The sequence below is a fragment of the Symphalangus syndactylus genome, chromosome 14 (genome assembly GCF_028878055.3).
Source record: "Symphalangus syndactylus isolate Jambi chromosome 14, NHGRI_mSymSyn1-v2.1_pri, whole genome shotgun sequence".
NCBI classification, from domain to species: domain Eukaryota; kingdom Metazoa; phylum Chordata; class Mammalia; order Primates; family Hylobatidae; genus Symphalangus; species Symphalangus syndactylus.
The window spans coordinates 102,156,364-102,174,630 of record NC_072436.2 but is presented as its reverse complement, the minus strand read 5'-3'; the positions used below and the strand labels follow the sequence as shown (position 1 = coordinate 102,174,630).

General features: G+C 40.8%; 1 protein-coding gene across 11 annotated transcripts in view; it reads left to right on the top strand.

Moving 5' to 3' along the window:
* The window catches only part of ARHGEF33 (Rho guanine nucleotide exchange factor 33), an 86,029-nt gene that overhangs the window by 10,517 nt on the left and 57,245 nt on the right, over positions 1–18,267 (top strand). The gene's annotated exons all lie outside the window — the stretch shown is intronic.

Genomic DNA, 18,267 nt, shown 5'->3' with positions numbered 1-18,267 from the left:
AGAAGTATTTCATTAGATAAAGAAAGATATTTGAGGGATAGAAGATGGGAGGAACAGAGGCACAGAGGCATGAAAGTGTTTGGTGAAAGGCATGAACTGTGATCATCTACACATGTATATCACATATACTAACTACTATAAAGTGTTATTTGAATTACTCTGAAATAGAGGAACAAACCAACTAAGTTCAGCTAGTCCAGTCACTAGGTGTTACAAGTAGCAAAATCATATCAACTAATGTCTAATTGGCTACAGGGACACACCAGGAGCTCCTCCCAGACAGCTTTTCCAGATTCTGATTAGAGGAGCAGTCACATAGGATATGGGGAGGTGTGATTTGCAGAGCCGACGAGGTGGAGTTAGTGAGATGGGGTTTCTGAGATTTAAGATTAAGGTCCCACAGACAGAACTGAATCAAGATACCTGAGGCAGATTAAAAGTCTCTCACTTGCTTAAACGGATTTTCTTTCAATATCTCACACTTGAATGAAGAGAGGGTGATCTCTTCCTGGAGGAAGGGTGGAGGAGGAGGCTCCCGAGAGCAGTACTCAGCTTCCTGTCCAGGATCAATAACAGTTCAGCTCTGGCCTCACACTGGCTACACCACTCAGCAAAATGAAAATCCCGCAGAAAAACCAGACTCAGCCTTCTTTGAAGGCTGAAGGCTTTTTAGTGACCACGTGTTGCTACTCAAGCCTGCATTTGGGATACCCCACTCTCACTCCAAACACACACACACACCTGCCCTCAAGGCGCTTATCGAAGCATTTCTTTCTTTTTATTTATTTATTTTTCTTACTTTTTCGTGATCAGTAAAACTGCCAGAAGGAAGCATTCCTTTCAATCACACAAGATACTTTCCTTAAGAGAAATCCTGATAAATCTAGTTTTCTCCCTCTCACATTTCCGGGGACATTTTAGCACCTCTGATAAATTGGTGCCAAGGCAGCTCCTTCATCCCGCTCTAACCCCAACTTTAGGCCCACAGTTGCCAAGCAGCTGGTTGGTGGTGGGCTCCCTTCCTACCCACTGCTGGGCTGAGGCTGTGCTATGTGGATGGGAGCGCTCCATTCTGACGGCTGCAGCAGTAACCAGCTCCCAGGTGGGTCTCACTTCTGAGTTTCAGACCTTGGTGCTTCAGACCTTGGAAGCTAACACATCCCTATCCTGGAAGACCTTTACATGTGGACTCCTCAGGAGACTTCTGCATTTGCTTCTTCTCTTATCTCTGCTGATCTCAGGCTAGAGCTGAGCTTCCAGCTTTGTACTAGGACCAAACTGCAAAGCATAGCAATAATCACCACTAGAGACTTACGGTCATTCCAGAGACTGAGCTAGCAGACTCAGAGAGGATAAGTAATTTTCCCAAGGTCAACCAGCTATTTAAATCATGGACTTGGGATTTGAATTCACATCTTCCAGACTTCAAACTCAAATTCTCCATTTCTACTTCCTATTAACAACTAGCATGGTTCTCGGTGTTGCTCTCAACTGGCTGAAGTATGAGCTGAGAACAGATTAAAGTGTTTTTAAAAATCTCTCAAGATTCAAAGGAATAGAGTCATAATGTTGATGACAGGCAGTGAGGTTGATATATTTGGGCAAGGCATCTGACCTGACAGTTATTTTATACCACTTAGTTCTGAGGCCTGCCTCAGTGAGATTAAAGACGTGTTGTCCGATTCCATAATCACCATATGTATATAAGACATTGGGACTCCGTAGTGAATCATTTTATTTTTTCTGTCAAAACAGGAGCTGATGACTAGCCAAGTCACTTATCCTCTCTGGACCTCATTTTCCGTATTTGTAAAGTGACAGGGCTTGGCTGGCTGATCTCTGTATAATCCTTCCGTTTGATTTTCTTTACCACTCTACACTGATTCCTTAGCTAAATATTGCAAGTAGTTATAGTGGGTGCAGTTTTGTTTTGTTTAGTCCTTCCGAACTATGAGATTGGTTTATTCATTTATTCAGCACCTGTTTATTCAAGGCCTATTCTGTGCTAGACACTGGTTTAGGTCTTGGGGAATACAGAGTGAACAAAAATGTCCAAGCCCTCATGAGGTGGCACTGATAAGCCAAGATGGTCAATGAGCAAAGTAATATATAACATTATCATTTGACTGGTAAATGTTGTGGAGAAAAATAAAGCAGTGAAAGGGAGATAGGGCATAGAGGCCAGGACTCCTCTCTTATACGTATGGGTCAAAGAAGGCCTTTCTAATAAAGTGACATTTAAGCAGAGACCTTAAATCTTTTTTATCCTTGATGTAGTGTAGTAGGATATTGTAAATTTGAGAAGATTCTGAAGTTGCCAAGAGATAGGAAAGAAATAGGCCTTGGTGGAGATAAATCATAGCTTGAGGTTCAACGTAACTCTTCTTCCTCACATCCCATATAGCCCAGGATTTCCACAAATGAGTTCCTCTGGGCTTCTGTGATTCCAGTCTTTTAACATTTTAATGACTTCTCAAATGTGTTGCATCTACTTATTTATTTAATTTTTACCAATGGGCAATTAACAGTACATTAAAAAAACTATGATAACTGAACTTACAGGATTTTAAGAAGCAGGGATCTGTTTTGCATGTGAATTTTACACCCAGATTTATACCACATGCTAAAGGAAGGATCTAAGCTAAAAAATGTATAGGAAGGAGTTAAAGATGCAAGGACTAGGCTGGAAACACTATTTTCAAAGGGATGGATTTTTTTTTTTTTTTTTAGATTTATTCTGCATCTACTGGCTCATTCAAAGCCCATCACATAATTTGTTTTGGAGACAGGAGCATCCAGGAGCAGATGAGTGGCAGACACTAGGGGCCAAAGGCAAACCTTCCAGGTGTTAAGAGGAAAGAAGTGGGCAAACACCAGGCAGTAAGGATTCTAAGGTGCATTCCAAAGTGGGTGAAGGAAGAAAAGGATTGAGTTTGCTTCTAAATTTTAAACACTAGAATCTAATATATATAACAAGGACTAAGCTATTGCAGGTCATCCTATTTTATGACCCTATAACTCTGCAAATGCCCTTTAGGGCCTAGATAGAACACTAAATCCCTTTGTTCTACTCTGCCAGTCTGGATTTTCTTCTACCAGTTATTTCTCCCTTAATCTCTACATCCGTGATTTTTAGATGTGAGAATACCTTGTCAATTAATTATCAATAATTCATTAATTGAGGGGGATTATTTGCTAGATAGTTACCACTGCCAGTGTTTGGGACAGTTTAGTGTCTTTGTCAACAAACCTATTGAACTTCTACTCTATGTTAGAATATATCCTATGTACCAGGAATAATAAGAGGTGGAAAAAATAGCCTCTTTTCTCAAAGAAGTTTACAATTAACTTAGAAAATGAGATTATTTACATAAAATGAATAACAGTAGAAAAATTTGTTTTGATTCCTATTGAGTTTTACAGTTATTCCAAGAAAGGAAGGATAATTTCCTATTGGATTGAAGGGGGAAAGTTCTAGAGAGGGAATGGGCCAGCATTAGACTTTGGAGAATGAGTAAGGATTTGTCCATTGGAGTGGGGTGAGCAGGGCAGACCAGGCAGCAGGGAAAGGGAGAGACAAAGTAGGAATGCAAGTGGCAAACAAGGCTGAGGCGGCTGGCAGACCTCCTACACATCAGAAATGAGGCTGGAGGGGCGGGCCAGGGACATTGTGGAGGATCTTGAGATCTCTACTTTATTTTATGAAGATGAAAAAACAGGCCAGGTGCAGTGGCTCACTCCTGTAATCCCAGCACTTTGGGTGGCCGAGGGAGGCAGATCACCTGAGGTCAAGAGTTCGAGACCAGGCTGGCCAACATGGCAAAATCCCATCCCTACTAAAAATACAAAAAATTAGCCAGGTATAGTAGTGGGCACCTGTAGTCCCAGCTACTCCTGAGGCTGAGGCAGGGAGAATTGCTTGAACCTGGGAGGCGGAGGTGGGCAGTGAGCCGAGATTGCACCACGGCACTCCAGCCAGGGAGACAGAGCGAGACTCTGTAACAAAAAAAAAAAAAAAAAAGAAAGAAAAGAAAAAAGAAAATGCCTATTGCAGTTTTTGAGCAAGGACAAAAGATCATCTAAGTGATTTTTAAAGGGAAACAATCTACTAGCAGTGAAGAGGATGGATGAACTAACTAGGATGCTCCTAGAGATGTTTAGGCACAAAGCAGTCAGGGCTGAACCAAAGAGGCGACAATGAAAAAGCAAAGGAGAAAATGAAAGACACCTTACCAAGGAAGACTCGTAAGGATTTCACAACTGGTGAATTTTAGGATGAGAGGCGATCATTCCGAGGTCTTGAGCGTGGGTCAGTGGTGGTGCTGGTGGCGGAGCTAGGGGAACCTGAAGGGGGAGCCTGGAGAGGTTAAAGATACCAATGTGATTTCAACAGACTGAGTTTCAGGTGACCGTGGAACAGCTCAGTGACAATATTCGTTGGAAAGAAATATAAGGGTGACCAGGGATATTCATTTAGCCGAAAAAAAAAAAAAGGCCAGTTTTGTTTCCTTTCCTTAAAGACCTGAATACTAAAACATAGGTAAAACTGCATAGTGAAAACACTAGGGACTGAGAAATGATGAACTGTTTAGCATAATTTCAGTTTAGGGTAATGTGATGATTTGTTTGGATTAAACAAAAGAACAGTTACAGAAGGCTTTGGGGGCTAGAGGGCTGGGGAAGGGAGGCCATTGGTTGTGATATCACCATGTTACCACACTGCCAAGTGATATTTGGAATTACCCTGTTAAATTTTAGCCTCAGCACTTTAGAGCTACCAGGACTTTGAAACCCTCCTCATACTACAGATGAGGCAATGGAAGCCGAGAGAGGGTGCCTGGCTTTCCTAAGGCCTCACAGTAAGAAGTCAGTGTTAGATCTCAGTGTAGTATTCTTCTATTCCCAGACGGTATGGGCCAGCAGGTGCCCTGCCTTCCTGACTCTTTGAGGAACCCTTTTATTTAGTTCTACAGCGGGAAGCCTGATGAAAATGTTCATAGATTGCATTATCGAAAATCAAAATGGAAGACCCTCTGAAGAGCATTAAAGGCAGGAAATGGTGTGGGGCAGCATGTGTGCCCTGTTAGATCAACTTGTCTTCAGGTGAAAGAATCATTTTCCAGTGGCATCAGAACAAGATGAAATGAGCATAATCTGCACAGGGACTCACTGCCTTACAGCATGCTTAAGCAGCCCTAGAATAGACTTCAAGTGAGGTTGTTCAGTGTCTTTCCTCACATACTTTAAAAAATGCTGAAGAAGCCAGGTGTGGTGGCTCATGCCTGTAATCCCAACACTTTGGGAGGCCCAGGTGGGCAAATCACTTGCGCCCAGGAATTCGAGATCAGGGCAACATGACCTGGGAAACATGGTGAAACTCCATGTCTACAAAAAAATACCTAGGAGGCGGAGGTTGCAATGAGCCAAGATTGTGCCACTGCATTACAGCCTGGGTGACAGAGCAAGACTCTGTCTCAAAAAAAAAAAAAAAAAAAAAAAAAAAAAAAAAAAAAAAAAAAAAAAATTCTGAAAACAGGATTGCTATCTAACTATCTGGGACAAAGGAGAAGTATGTAATTCAGTTTGGAGGCAGGGGGATGGAACACTTCTCTTCTATTTTTTATTAACTTATTCCTGTCCCAACTTGTTCCAAACAAGGAAATTGAAATAATGCAACAATAGATTGAGGAATCAAAAAATAGCTTCTTAGCAAAACCAGCCCCAGCATGTTCTGGTCTCCTTATGGAATGTCTCTAGCCCTTTTCTCATTGTTCCAAACTTTTCAGATGTGGTAAAAATGTACTAATTGGTGGGGTTCAGTATGCCTTAGCTCTAGGGAGGGCATGTATGAGATAAGCTGAAATTATAAAAGAAATAATCAAACTAATGATGAATTTACACTTTTCATTGATCAACAATCTAGGCTTCTGCTGCTGGACTTTGTGATAATAATCGGTTATAAGATGAGACTTGGCTGGATGCAGTGGCTCATGCCTGTCATAATCCCAGGACTTTGGGAGGCCAAGGCAGGAGGATCGCTCGAGCACAGGAGCTTGAGACCAGCCTGAGCAACATGGTGAAACCCTGTCTCTACAAAAAAAAAAAAAAAAAAAAGGCTGGGTCTGGTGGCAGCTACTCAGGCAGCTGAGGTGGGAAGATCACTTGAGCCTGGGAGGTCAAGGCTGCAGTGAGCCATGATTGCACCACTGCCTGGGTGACAGAATGAGATCCCCATCTCAAAGATGATCCTTGGTTTAGGTGAGATGACAGATGACAGTTGAGGAGAATGGCCAAAGCAGGCTTCATGAAAGGTATAAGACATGAGGTTCCCTTTGAGAGTTGAGCAAGACTTGGTTGACAGAGAGCAGAGGGTTGTAGGACCGAGATCCCCAGGTAGGAATGCATAAGGCCTGTGAGTGGACTAGTTCTGTAGGGGAAAGTGCTGTAGTTTTAGTACCCAGGGACCATCGCTGACCCCTGTCAAGTATGCACGGGCTGTGGGCTATTTTTCTAACTGAGCTCATCCATTTTCAAGATTTGACTATGATTTCCAACTTTTGAAGGCTTTGCTCACTGGGAGTCTGTTCACTGGGCAGTAGTGGGAAATTTTAGTCATTCTGAAGATTGGATTGTACTCTTTTTCTCCTTTCTAGCTGTTCTGAAAGCACCAAAGGCAGCTCCAAATTGGATGTCATTTCATCTGAACTATGAAAAAGTTCTCCCAGGAGGGGCAGCAGTAACCTGGTTTCCCCTCTCACCTAAATTAAGCTTTGGTGACTGATGATCCATTTCACAAGGTACTACTAACTCAGCCACCTGGTTCAGATCTTGGGAGTCCTACAACTGCCTCTGCTTTAGCAGAAGGAACATTTCCTGAGGATTGAAGTTTTTCCACGTTAATGTACCCCTCTGCAAATCAAGGCCATCTCTAGGACTGGAGGGAGTTGTCTCTGGAGCTCAGGGTTCTTTCCCTCCAGCATTTCCCAGGAGAGCACTCTTGTGCTTCTTTGCCTTTCCTTCCTATCAGTCGGGACTTACTTAGTGAAAGTATAGTGACGGTCACTTTATTGTCTTTTTAAGTAGATATTTACATTGTACTGGGGCTCTCTGCCTCTTGCACAGTGTCTCCGGGAGGTTTTTTTTTTTTTTAGACAGGGTCTCACTCTGTCATCCAGGCTGGAGTGCAGTGGCACAATCATGACTCACTGCAGACTTGACCTCCTGGGCTCAAGCTATCCTCCCACCTCAGCCTCTCAAGTTGCTGGGACTACAGGTGCATGCCAACATGCCCAGCTAGTTAAAAAAAAAATAAAAAAAAAAACAACTTTTTGTAAAGGCAGGGGTCTCACTATGTCGCCCAGATTGGTCTTGAACTCCTGGGCTCAAGTGACCTCTTGCCTCAGCCTCTCAAAGTGCTGAAAGTTATAGGCTTGAGCCACCGTGCCTGGCCTCCAGGAGGCTTCTAACTTCCACTCAGATGAATCCAGGGAGAGAATCTGTTTGAAAGATTGAGATTAAAGAGAGTCAAATCAGGATAAGAAAAGAGATGAAGCATATCTTCCCTGACCAGACACAGAGGCCATGAGACATTCAGGCTCACAAAATCTGGTTCTGACACATTTAAGTATGCCAAGTATTAAAATGACTCAGAAGAGCCCCTGGAAGTGACTTTCAGCCCTGATCTGAAACTTTTGATAAGTTTTTATGTCTTCAATGAGGCATTTTTAAACTTAAAATAATCTCCAGCCAGTGGTTGGTTTTGTGTGGTGACAGCATGCTGATGTTCTTTTTTTCCTGATCGATGTAGACACATATTAACTCTACCAATTTACTCTATCCTGACTGATCTTAGGTGAACAATGACAAAAAGTAACATGCCAGTGGAGTGAGGATGGAAGGATCTTTGTTATTTCATTTCTGAGCCTTCTGTGCTCCTGAGCTATGGAATTACCTATTCTCTATGCTTTGCTCCTGTTCTCACTGGCTCTGGGCACTTTGGCGTTGCTGGCCGTGATGAGCATCACTGCAGTTAGTTTTGGTGTGGGACCATTTACTAGGAGAGCCTGCTCTCTTGGTTTTTCAAGCCAGGGAGTGGGAACAAGGGGATATGTTTCTGCCAGTGGAACTTTGCTTGTTAAAATAAAATAGGGCTTTTCTCCTAATAAAAATTATCTTCAGGCCAAACTCTCTATATTTACCACTAAGTCTTTATTGTTGATGTGAAGCAAGTTGTAGTAAAAAGCATGTTTCTCTGGTAGTCTATTGCATGAGAATTCAGATCACTTCCATAAATACTCGTTGAGAGTATGTTGAGAATGGTGCCAGGAGCTGGAGACAGAAAGATGAATAAAACTCCGTGTGTACTCCTTAGTTTCTCACAGTCTGGGGAGGGGACAGCCATGCAGGCAGTTAACTAAGGAGGGGTGATGGCCTTGTGACCTGGTTCAGTGGCAGGAACCACCTTGTTTCTAGCAGCACCCATATTTGACAAAGGCTCATGTAAGGGGCTGACTTGAGCACCAAGGACCATTTTCAAACTAAGGCCACTTATTATTTGAGATGTCTGGTGACAGAGTCCTATTTTAATTCTCTTATTTATTTCATTAAAAAAAATTTTTGTTTTTAGACCAGGTCTCACTCTGCCGCCCAGGCTGGAATACAGTGGCTCTATCATGGCTCACTGCGGCTTTGACTTCCTGGGCTCAGGTGATTCTCCCACCTCAGTCTTCCAAGTGGCTGGAATTACAGTAGTGCACCACCATGACTGGTTAATTTCTTTTTTATTTTTTTGTATTTTTTGTAGAGACAGGGTTTTGCCATGTTGCCCAGGCTGGTCTCAAACTTCTGGGCTGAAGCTAACTGCCTTCCTTGGACTCCAAAAGTGCTGGGATTACAGGCATGAGTCACTGTGCCAGACCCCTATTTTAATTTTAATTCTTTAATTTATTACCTTTGCCACTTTAAATTGCTATGTATTCAAGGATGATTTTTTTTTTCTTTGGTTGTGGGCATAAAAAGCTGCATTTTCATTGAAGTATCCTAGTTTTAAACACTTGTGTATCTGCATATTGTGATAATTGTCTTATCTCCTTACCATTTTGCTTCTAAGGGTCACACTGTACTCTTTGTTTTCTTGTGTTACATTGATTAATTAATTCTATTAATAGTTTTATAACCATTAATTTTTATTTTCTAGAACTTTGCTGATCATAGTGTTATATTTTTGTTTTCTGATATTTTATTTAGAATATGTTTATTTATTTATTTATTTATTTATTTATTTAGGCTATCCCAGAGTTGGTTTCAGAACCTCATAGAATAAATTTAGCTATTTACATATATTCTATTCTATAGCATAGATTAAATAACACAGACACTGTTATTTATAGAACCTTCCTGTGATATTATGCTGAATCATTTCCTATTGGGGAGTAGATATTTTACCTTCCCTTTTAATATTTTCTGCAGATAGGTTTTCTGGATAAAAAGATTTCTACTGTTTTTAAAACAAATTTCAATAATGTATGTTTTCCTAGAAAATTATCCATTTCATTTAGCTTTTAGAAATTATTGGCAGCCAAGAGTGGTGGCTCATGCCTGTAATTCTAGCACTTTGGGAGGCCGAGGCAGGCGGATTGCCTGAGCTCAGGAGTTCAAGACCAGCCTGGGCAACACGGTGAAACCCCGTCTCTACTAAAATACAAAAGAAATTAGTCAGGTGTGGCGGCTTGTGCCTGTAGTCCCAGCTACTCGGGAGGCTGAGGCAGAATTGCTTGAACCCAGGAGGCAGAGGTTGCAGTGAACAGAGATCCTGCCACTACACTCCAGCCTGGGTGACAGAGCAAGACTCCATCTCTACAAGAAAAAAAAAAAAAAAAAAAGACAGAAATTATTGGCAACAAATATTGCATATTGAATTTTACAAGTAACATTTCATATTCTCTGAATTGGTGGTTACATCCCTCTTTTTAGTCCTACTTTGTATTATTTCTCTTTCTCTCAATCTCTTTCTCTCATCAGACCTGCCAAAACTTTTTTCCTTGTATCAGTCCATTCAACCAGTTTACTCAGATGGCTATCAGAGCCCACATAGGAATTGATACCTTTTTTTAATGACAATGGTACCTTAAAGTGGTACCTTAAATTACAGTACTTTGAAATACTGTGGCATGAAGCAGTTGATTTAAAGTTAGAGAAACATAGAAAGACTACTGGTCTTACTTGAAGCGACTTCCAGTGTAACTTTGGGCAAATAATTTGTACGAGCTATGGCTTCCTTGGGTATAAAATGAATGGAATGTGTGTTTGGCCCACTGCACAGCATTGCTGTAGTGATCAAGTGAGATAACATACATGAGAGTGCTTTGAAAACTATGAAGCATGAACAAACAGGGTGTTACTGTCACAAAATAATGTTGCTTTTAGGTTCTATTAAAAAAAAGCAAATAGTCCTTTTCATAATGTTTATAGCATTTTTTCTACACCACAAAGATCATATAGACTCTCTTCTTGAAAATGGCTGCAGGATTTGTCCTGATGAATTATTTTAGTTTCAGGGGAAAGTATTTCCTCATCACCCTCCCCTCCAGCATAAAAAGTTCCCATTCTACTAAATTAGAAATGTGCACTAAAGACCCATTCAATAAAGGACACTGAAATGGAAATTAACTCAAGTCTGCTTTCAATTAATTTCAATTCCCCAAAGTGCCAAACTTTCCTTTTCTGTCACAGCAGTAATTGGAAAGTAATAGACAATCCTCAGTTTTTGTGGTCTTATGTGTGTATGTGGGGAGGAGGGTACATGTTCTAGGTCAGTCTAGGGGAGGGTCAGGAGACTTTTCAGTATTCTTTAGGTTTCTGTTAACTTATTATTTTAAAATTTTTTTCTGAATTAATTTTACAAAAATATGGCTATAACTTCTTATTGTTTCAACATTCTTTTTTCTCTATATCAATAATTTTAGAACCTTTGTTTTTAAACAGCAGAAACTGATCTTCAAAGGAAATCCTTCCCCGCCAGGCACTGTGGCTCATGCCTGTAATTCTAACACTTTGAGAGGCTGAGGCAGGAGGATTGCTTGAGCCTAGGAGGTTGAGGCTGCAGTGAGCCATGATCACGCCACTGTACTTCGGCCTGGGTAACAGAGTGAGACCCTGTCTCAAAAAAAAAAATTAAAAATAAAAATAAGAAAAGGAAATGTTTCCCCCAAAGCTGTAGTATGTGAATCAGACGAGAACAGAGAGACTCTGGTTGAAGGGGGTACAAAGGGGGACCCAGAACCCCACCAGCTGGGTGGCTTCCTCTCTCCACTCAAGACAGACTCAAGAAAGCCTGAGGGCTTCAAAAAATATAAACTGAAAACCATTGCTTTGTATCATGATCAGGCATGATATAGAGACCAACAGGCTCACTTAACATTATTTTCCCCAATGTCTGCCAAGGCCTGAATGGGTGTTTTTAGAGGTTAGCACTGCAACCATAGAGTTGGAAAGAAAGGAGGAAGGTCAGGGAGGAATAGGAGCCACATTAATTTGGTGAGAGGCATGTGGCAGCATCTGATGGTTATTTATTCAAAGGCAGGCAGTGATTCAAGGTCTATCAAGGGCACAGTGAAGAATTACTAGGCTCAGAGTGAGAGATTCCCAGTACAAAATGAAGAGCAGACAGACTACGAGTGAGATCTCAAAGGGACTTTCATAATCATAGCAAGGCTTTTTCCAGAGTAAGTCATATTACCTTTCTGTGTAATCCTGTTATTAAGCTCCCTTTTAAACTGTACCCTTTAATACATATTCATTATTACAATCATTCTCGTCAACCTAGAAATTCTGTTCTGGAAACTTGCTTAAGAAAAAAGGTCCTAAATATGAAGAAAAAGACTCTATTCCTTTTTATATCCATTTATTATAGTAAAAAATGAAAATTACCCTAATAATTGGGGGAGGGAAAGAAAATGATGACACATTTTCTCAAGCAACTATTTCTTAGTCAATAAATATAATGATTGTGAAACTATTTGGAGAAAGCCAGGAGTAATAAATGAAAGAACCAGTACTGAAATCATATGGACCTGCCTGAATTACAATTCTGGCTCTGTATGCCATGATCCTGGGCATATTATTACCTCATTTTCCCAAGCCTCAGTATTCTCATCTAGAAAATGGGGATAATGATACGTCCTCAGCAGAATCAATATGAGAATTTAATTAAATGAGACAATATAAATAAAATATGAAGCATCATGTTTGGCACATAGCAGCTGTTCAACAAATGTTCATTTTCTCTCCACCATTCCTTATATAGCATATGGGAAAATGCTTATGCTCTGTCAACAAATTTTTTTTTTTTTTTTTGAGACAAGATCTTGCTCTGTCACTCAGGCTGGAGTGCAACAGTGCAATCCTGTCTCACTGCAGCCTTGAACTACTGGGCTGAAATGATCCTTCCACCACAGCCTCCCAAGTAGCTGAGACTACAGGCTCTGTCAACAAATTTGATGAACTTGAGGAAATACATAGTTTCCTAGGAAAATATAAGTGACTAAGTTGAAAAGCTGCCTAGATAAATTTCTTTTGAAGAAATTGAAAAGGCCTTGAAGATCTGACTTCTTTAAAAGATCAAATGGTTTCATAGCTCTGCTCTATTATCTTTTAAAGAACTGATAATTCCAATGTAATTGAAGTTTTTATAGGTTATAGAAAAAGATGAAAAACTTCCAATTCATTATGGCTAACATAAGCTTAATGACAAAATAAAATACAATAAAAAACAAAAACAATCTACCAGCTGGGCGAGGTGGCTCACGCTTGTAATCTCACCACTTTGGGAGGCCAAGGTGGGTGGGTCACTTGAGACCAGGAGTTTGAGACCAGCCTGGCCAACATGGCAAAAACCCATCTATATTAAAAATACAAAAAATTAGCTGGGCGTGGTGACGCACGCCTGTAATCCCAGCTACTCAGGAGGCTGAGGCACGAGAATCACTTGAACCCAGGAGGTGGAGGTTGCAGTGAACCGAGATCGTGCCACTGCACTGGGGGACAGAGTAAGACTCTGTCTCAGAAAAAAAAAAAATTTTTTTCAATAGCAAAAGTGACCACAAAGTCAAAAGACAAAAAGATAAATGGGAAAAATATTGCATATAACAAATAAACAGCTAATACATATTATTTAGAAGCTGTCACTACTTGGTTAAAAAAAAAAAAAAAGGCAGATAACCCAAAAGAAAATTAGGCAAATCAGAGGATTAGATAATTGACAGACGAGCAAATCTAAACTTATAGTAAGTATACGATATAGAGATGCTCAATAGCACCAGCAATCAGCAAAAGTAGCTATAGACTATCACTTGTTACCCATCTGACTGACAAGAACAAAAAATGTTAACATCCACTATTGGCTGGAATGCAGGAGAAAGGTATTCAGGCAATAAATATTCCTGGGGGAAATGAGAATAGTTATAGCCTTTTTGGAAAGCAGCCTAGCCACATCTGTGGAAACTCCACATAAATAAAAGCACCAACATGTAAGGCTCTACGTACCAAGATGTTTGTTGTGGCATTGTTTGCCATGGCAAAATAATGAAAATAAAGGGAATGTTCATCAGTGGAGAAATTATTAACACAGTTCATTTGTACCATGGAATACTATGCAGTCATTACAAGTAATTTCTTAGGGCCAAGTGTGATGGCTTACGCCTGTAATCCCAGTACTTTGGGAGGCTGAGCTAAGCGGATCACCTGAAGTCAGGAGTTCAAGACCAGCCTGGCCAACATGGTGAAACCCATCCCTACTAAAAATACAACAATTATCCAGGCATGGTGGTGCACACCTGTAAATTATCCAGCTACTCGGGAGGCTAAGGCAGGAGAATAGTTTGAAACCGGGAGGCAGAGGTTGCAGTGAACCTGGATCTCACCACTGCACTCCAGCTTGGGCAACAGTGAGACTCCATCTCAAAAAAAAAAAAAAAAAAAAAGTAATTTCTTAAATCTATACCAATTAACTCGGAGAGATTGCCACAATGTATTACGTGAGAGTAAGATGCAGAGAAGTACAATATATAAACCTACAATAACCCCACTCCATATATGTATATGCTGTATATGATTGTGTGCAATTATATGAGGATGGAAAAAAGAATACCAGAGATTATTAATATCAGTTGGGATTGGGGAGGAACACTTTTACCTCTGCTCAAACAGCCACAATAAGAACAGTATAAATAATAATGGTCCAATTTTTTTTTAATTTTTAAAAGTTTTTCTTCATGTATTTTATCTGTACAACAATAATGATCCTATGTTTATTTTATTTTTTCCTTTACAGAGATGGGATCTTGCTATGTTGCCCAGGGTGATCTTGAACTCTTGGGCTCAAGCAATCCTCCATCCTTGGCCACCCAAAATGCTGGGATTACAGGCATGAGCCACTGCACCCAGCCATGGTCCAATTTTTAAAAGAAAGTAAAATGTTTATGCTATAATATAGGTGGGAAAGATAGTTACAAAATTTTAGGTAGGCTTCATTAATAATTGTGTAAAACATTCCAGAGAAAAAATATTAACAGGCAATACAAACAAGTGATCATGATAGTTGTTTAAGCAGAGGCATTATAGTTGATTTGTCCCCTGTATACTTTCCAAATTTTCTCTAATGTAGTTTTTTTTTTTTTTGACTTTTTTTTTTTTTTTGAGACAGAGTTTCGCTTTGTCCCCCAGGCTGGAGTGTGGTGGCGCGATCTCAGCTCACTGCAATCTCTGCTTCCCGGGTTCAAGTGATTCTCCTGAGTAGCTGGGATTACAAGCATGTGCCACCACGCCTGGCTAATTTTTAAATTTTTAGTAGAGTGGGGTTTCACCATGTTGGCCAGGCTGGTCTTGAACTCCTGGCTTCAAGCTGTCCACCTGCCTCAGCCTCCCAAAGTGCTGGGATTACAAGCATGAGCCACCATGCCTGGCCTCTAATGTAGTTTTGTTGCTTTTGTAATTTACTAAATAAAATTTCTAACTTACTATCCATCACACGTGTTTATTATGTCTATGGTGGCTCATGCCTGTAATCCCAATAGTTTGAGAGGACAAAGTGGAAGAATTGCTTGAGGCCAAGAGGTCAAGAACAGTCTGGGGAATATGGGGAGACGCTGTCTCTACAAAAGGCGAAAAGTTAGCCATGAGTGCTGGCACATGCCTGTAGTCTGAGCTGCTTGGGAGGCTGAGGCAGGTGGGTCCCTTAAGCCTAAGAGTTCAAGGTTACATTGAGCTATGATGATGCCATTGCACTCCAGCCTGGGAAGAGCAAGACTCTGTCTCTACAAAAAATAAAATAAAAGACAGTATTATGTCTTGAAATAAGTTGTCATATGTACATATGTGACCATGTGAGCATGGGGATATTCTAGCTCAGAAAATGTGTAAGTTTTCATTTTACCTATGATATATGGATTTTTTTATTGTTGTTGTTTTCAATTAGTTGTAATGACTAAATCTCCAGGAAAAATCACCCACAAAAATCCCATAAATATATGGCTTTGCATATTTAAAGATTTTCATCCCCCCAGTAGTAACAGAAATCACTTCTAAAGACCATTTTTAAAGCCAGATGGCTTTGGGCAGGCCACTTCTCTTCCCCTCCTTAGGTCTCATTTACTTCTTTTATAAATGAAGAACTCGGATAGAATAATTTTCCCAGAGTCTCTTTGGCTGTAACATTCTGTGATTTAATTATATTCATCCTAGAATGGATTAGATATCAAGTAAATTGACAATTGCTAAGGAGAAGAAAGTTTTCATCTTAGTAATATTTGTATCAGCAATGAAAAAAAGATTCAAGATAGTTAGGAAAGATGCCCTAGCTTGACATAACTTTCGTGCTTACGTGAAAAATGTGAAAGAGTTTAAACAGCATATGGCCTTGACTTTGGGCCTTTCTTTATATTCCTCATTTATAACCATGTAGCTATTTCCCAATGGCTTTTTACCTGTGTGTACCCTCCCACCCTGCCAACTTATTATTTTGCTTTATAAACCTCAGTATGTGAATAAAAAAGTCTTTTTCTTTTGGTTTGGACAAGCTTCATTTTATAATAAAGTCTTTTTTTTTTTTTTTTTTGAGACAGAGTTTCGTTCTTGTTGCCCAGGCAGGAGTACAATGGCACGCTCTCAGCTCACTGCAACGTCTGCCTCCCAGGTTCAAGTGATTCTCCTGCCTCAGCCTTCTGAGTAGCTGGGATTACAGGCATGTGCCACCACGCCAGGTTAATTTTGTATTTTTAGTAGAGACAGGGTTTCTCCATGTTTGCCAGGCTGGTCTGGAACTCCTGGCCTTCTTTTTTTTTTTTTTTTTTTGAGATGGAGTCTTGCTACGTCACCTAGGCTGGAGTGTAGTGGTGTGATCTCAGCTCACTGCAACCTCTGCCTCTCAGGTTCAAGTGATTTTCCTGCCTCAGCCTCCCAAGTAGCTGGGATTACAGACACCTGCCACCATGCCTGGCTAATTTTTGTATTTTTAGTAGAGACAGGGTTTCACCATGTTGGCCAGGCTGGTCTCGAACTCCTGACCTCAAGTGATCCGCCCACCTCAGACTCCCAAAGTGCTGGGATTACAGGCATGAGCCACCTCATCGAGCCCATAATGAAGTCTTAAATCAACTTTCTTCAGGTATAATTTATGTAAGATGAAATGCACCCAATTAAAATATACATTCAATGAGTTTTGGCAAATTTGTTCACCCATATACCACTAACACAATTAAGCAGTAGAACATTTTTATCATCCAAAAAAGTTTCCTGTGTGGCCAGGCATAGTGGCTCATGACTGTAATCTCAGCACTTTGAGAGACCGAGGAAGGGGAGTCACTTGAGCCCAGGAGTTCACGACCAGCCTCAGTAACATAGGGAGACTCCTGTCTCTATGAAAATGAAAAAATTAGCTAGGCCTAGTGGCATCCACCTGTAGTCCTAGCTACTCAGGAAACTGAGATGGGAGGATCACTTGAGCCCAGGAGTTCAAGGCTCCAGTTAGCCATCATAAGGCCACTGCACTGCAGCCTGGGCAACAGAGTGAGACCTTGTCTCAAAAAAAGAAAAAAAGTTTCCCGTGCCTCTTCCCAGTTATCCCTCCACCTCCTGCTCTAGGCAACTGTTGATCTGCATTTTGTCACTATAGATTAGATTTGTCTATTTTAAGTGACGAACAAAGTTTAAACTTGTGTTTTCTTAATCTTGGATAGTGTTCGTATATTTGTATTGTTTCAATCAGTTTTCTTAGTTGTAAGCAACAGAAAACAATCTCTGGCTGATTTAAGCAGCAGAGGAATTTGTTGAAAGGAGATGGACAGCTCATGGAATTGCTGGGAGGCTGGAGAGTCGAGTTTGGGAAGAATCCCATAGGAATGGCCAGCAGCAATGCCTAAATCACATAGTACAACTGTCCTAGTGAGGAAAGCACTGAAAGCAGCACCTTGAATTTCCTAATATGTTTCTAACAGATAATGGTCACCACCACTACCCTCACTGCCACTGCTGTCTTAGAAGGTAGAAAGAATATCAAGTATCTGCCTTAGGAATTCTTTTTGCAACTGCAAGTGTTAATTGGGGTAGGTGCATCTGAGTGGTATATCCCAGGTCGTGTATCTAGCATGCCTTAGCTGCAAGGAAGGCTAGAAGAACCTGGCGTATTCAGCCTCTATAGTGGGAGGCATCTGATCAAGTCTCATAAGGCAGGGGAATTCTTCAAACTTAGGAAGGGGTTAAAATGCTGGATGGCTAAAAAGAGGGCCAGTATCCACAACACTGACTGTGTGTTAGACTGCATTCTCACCTTGCAGCTTCATGTCTAATGGTCATGTCAGACACAGCACGTTTGCTAAGCACTTCCTGGGTGCAAAGGAGTCTACCAGGTGCTGAAAGTGGGGACAAGGCTATCAAGGAACATACTATTTAATGGAATAGAAACAGATGCATTGGCCTTCATATCTGCTCAAGTTTTTTCTCCTTAAGATAATTTTCCTGGGACTAGGTGTGGTGGTTCACACCTGTAATTCAGCACTTTGGGAGGCCAAGGTTGGAGGATCACTTGAGCTTAGAAGTTGAGAACAACCTGGGCAACATAGGGAGACCCCATCTCTACAAAAAAAAAAAAAAAATCCAGCTGTGATGGCATATGCCTGTGGTCCCAGCTATTTGGGAGGTTGAGGTGGGAGGACCACTTGAGCCCAGGAGGTCAAGGCGGCAGTGAGCCATGATTGCATCACTGCACTCTATCCT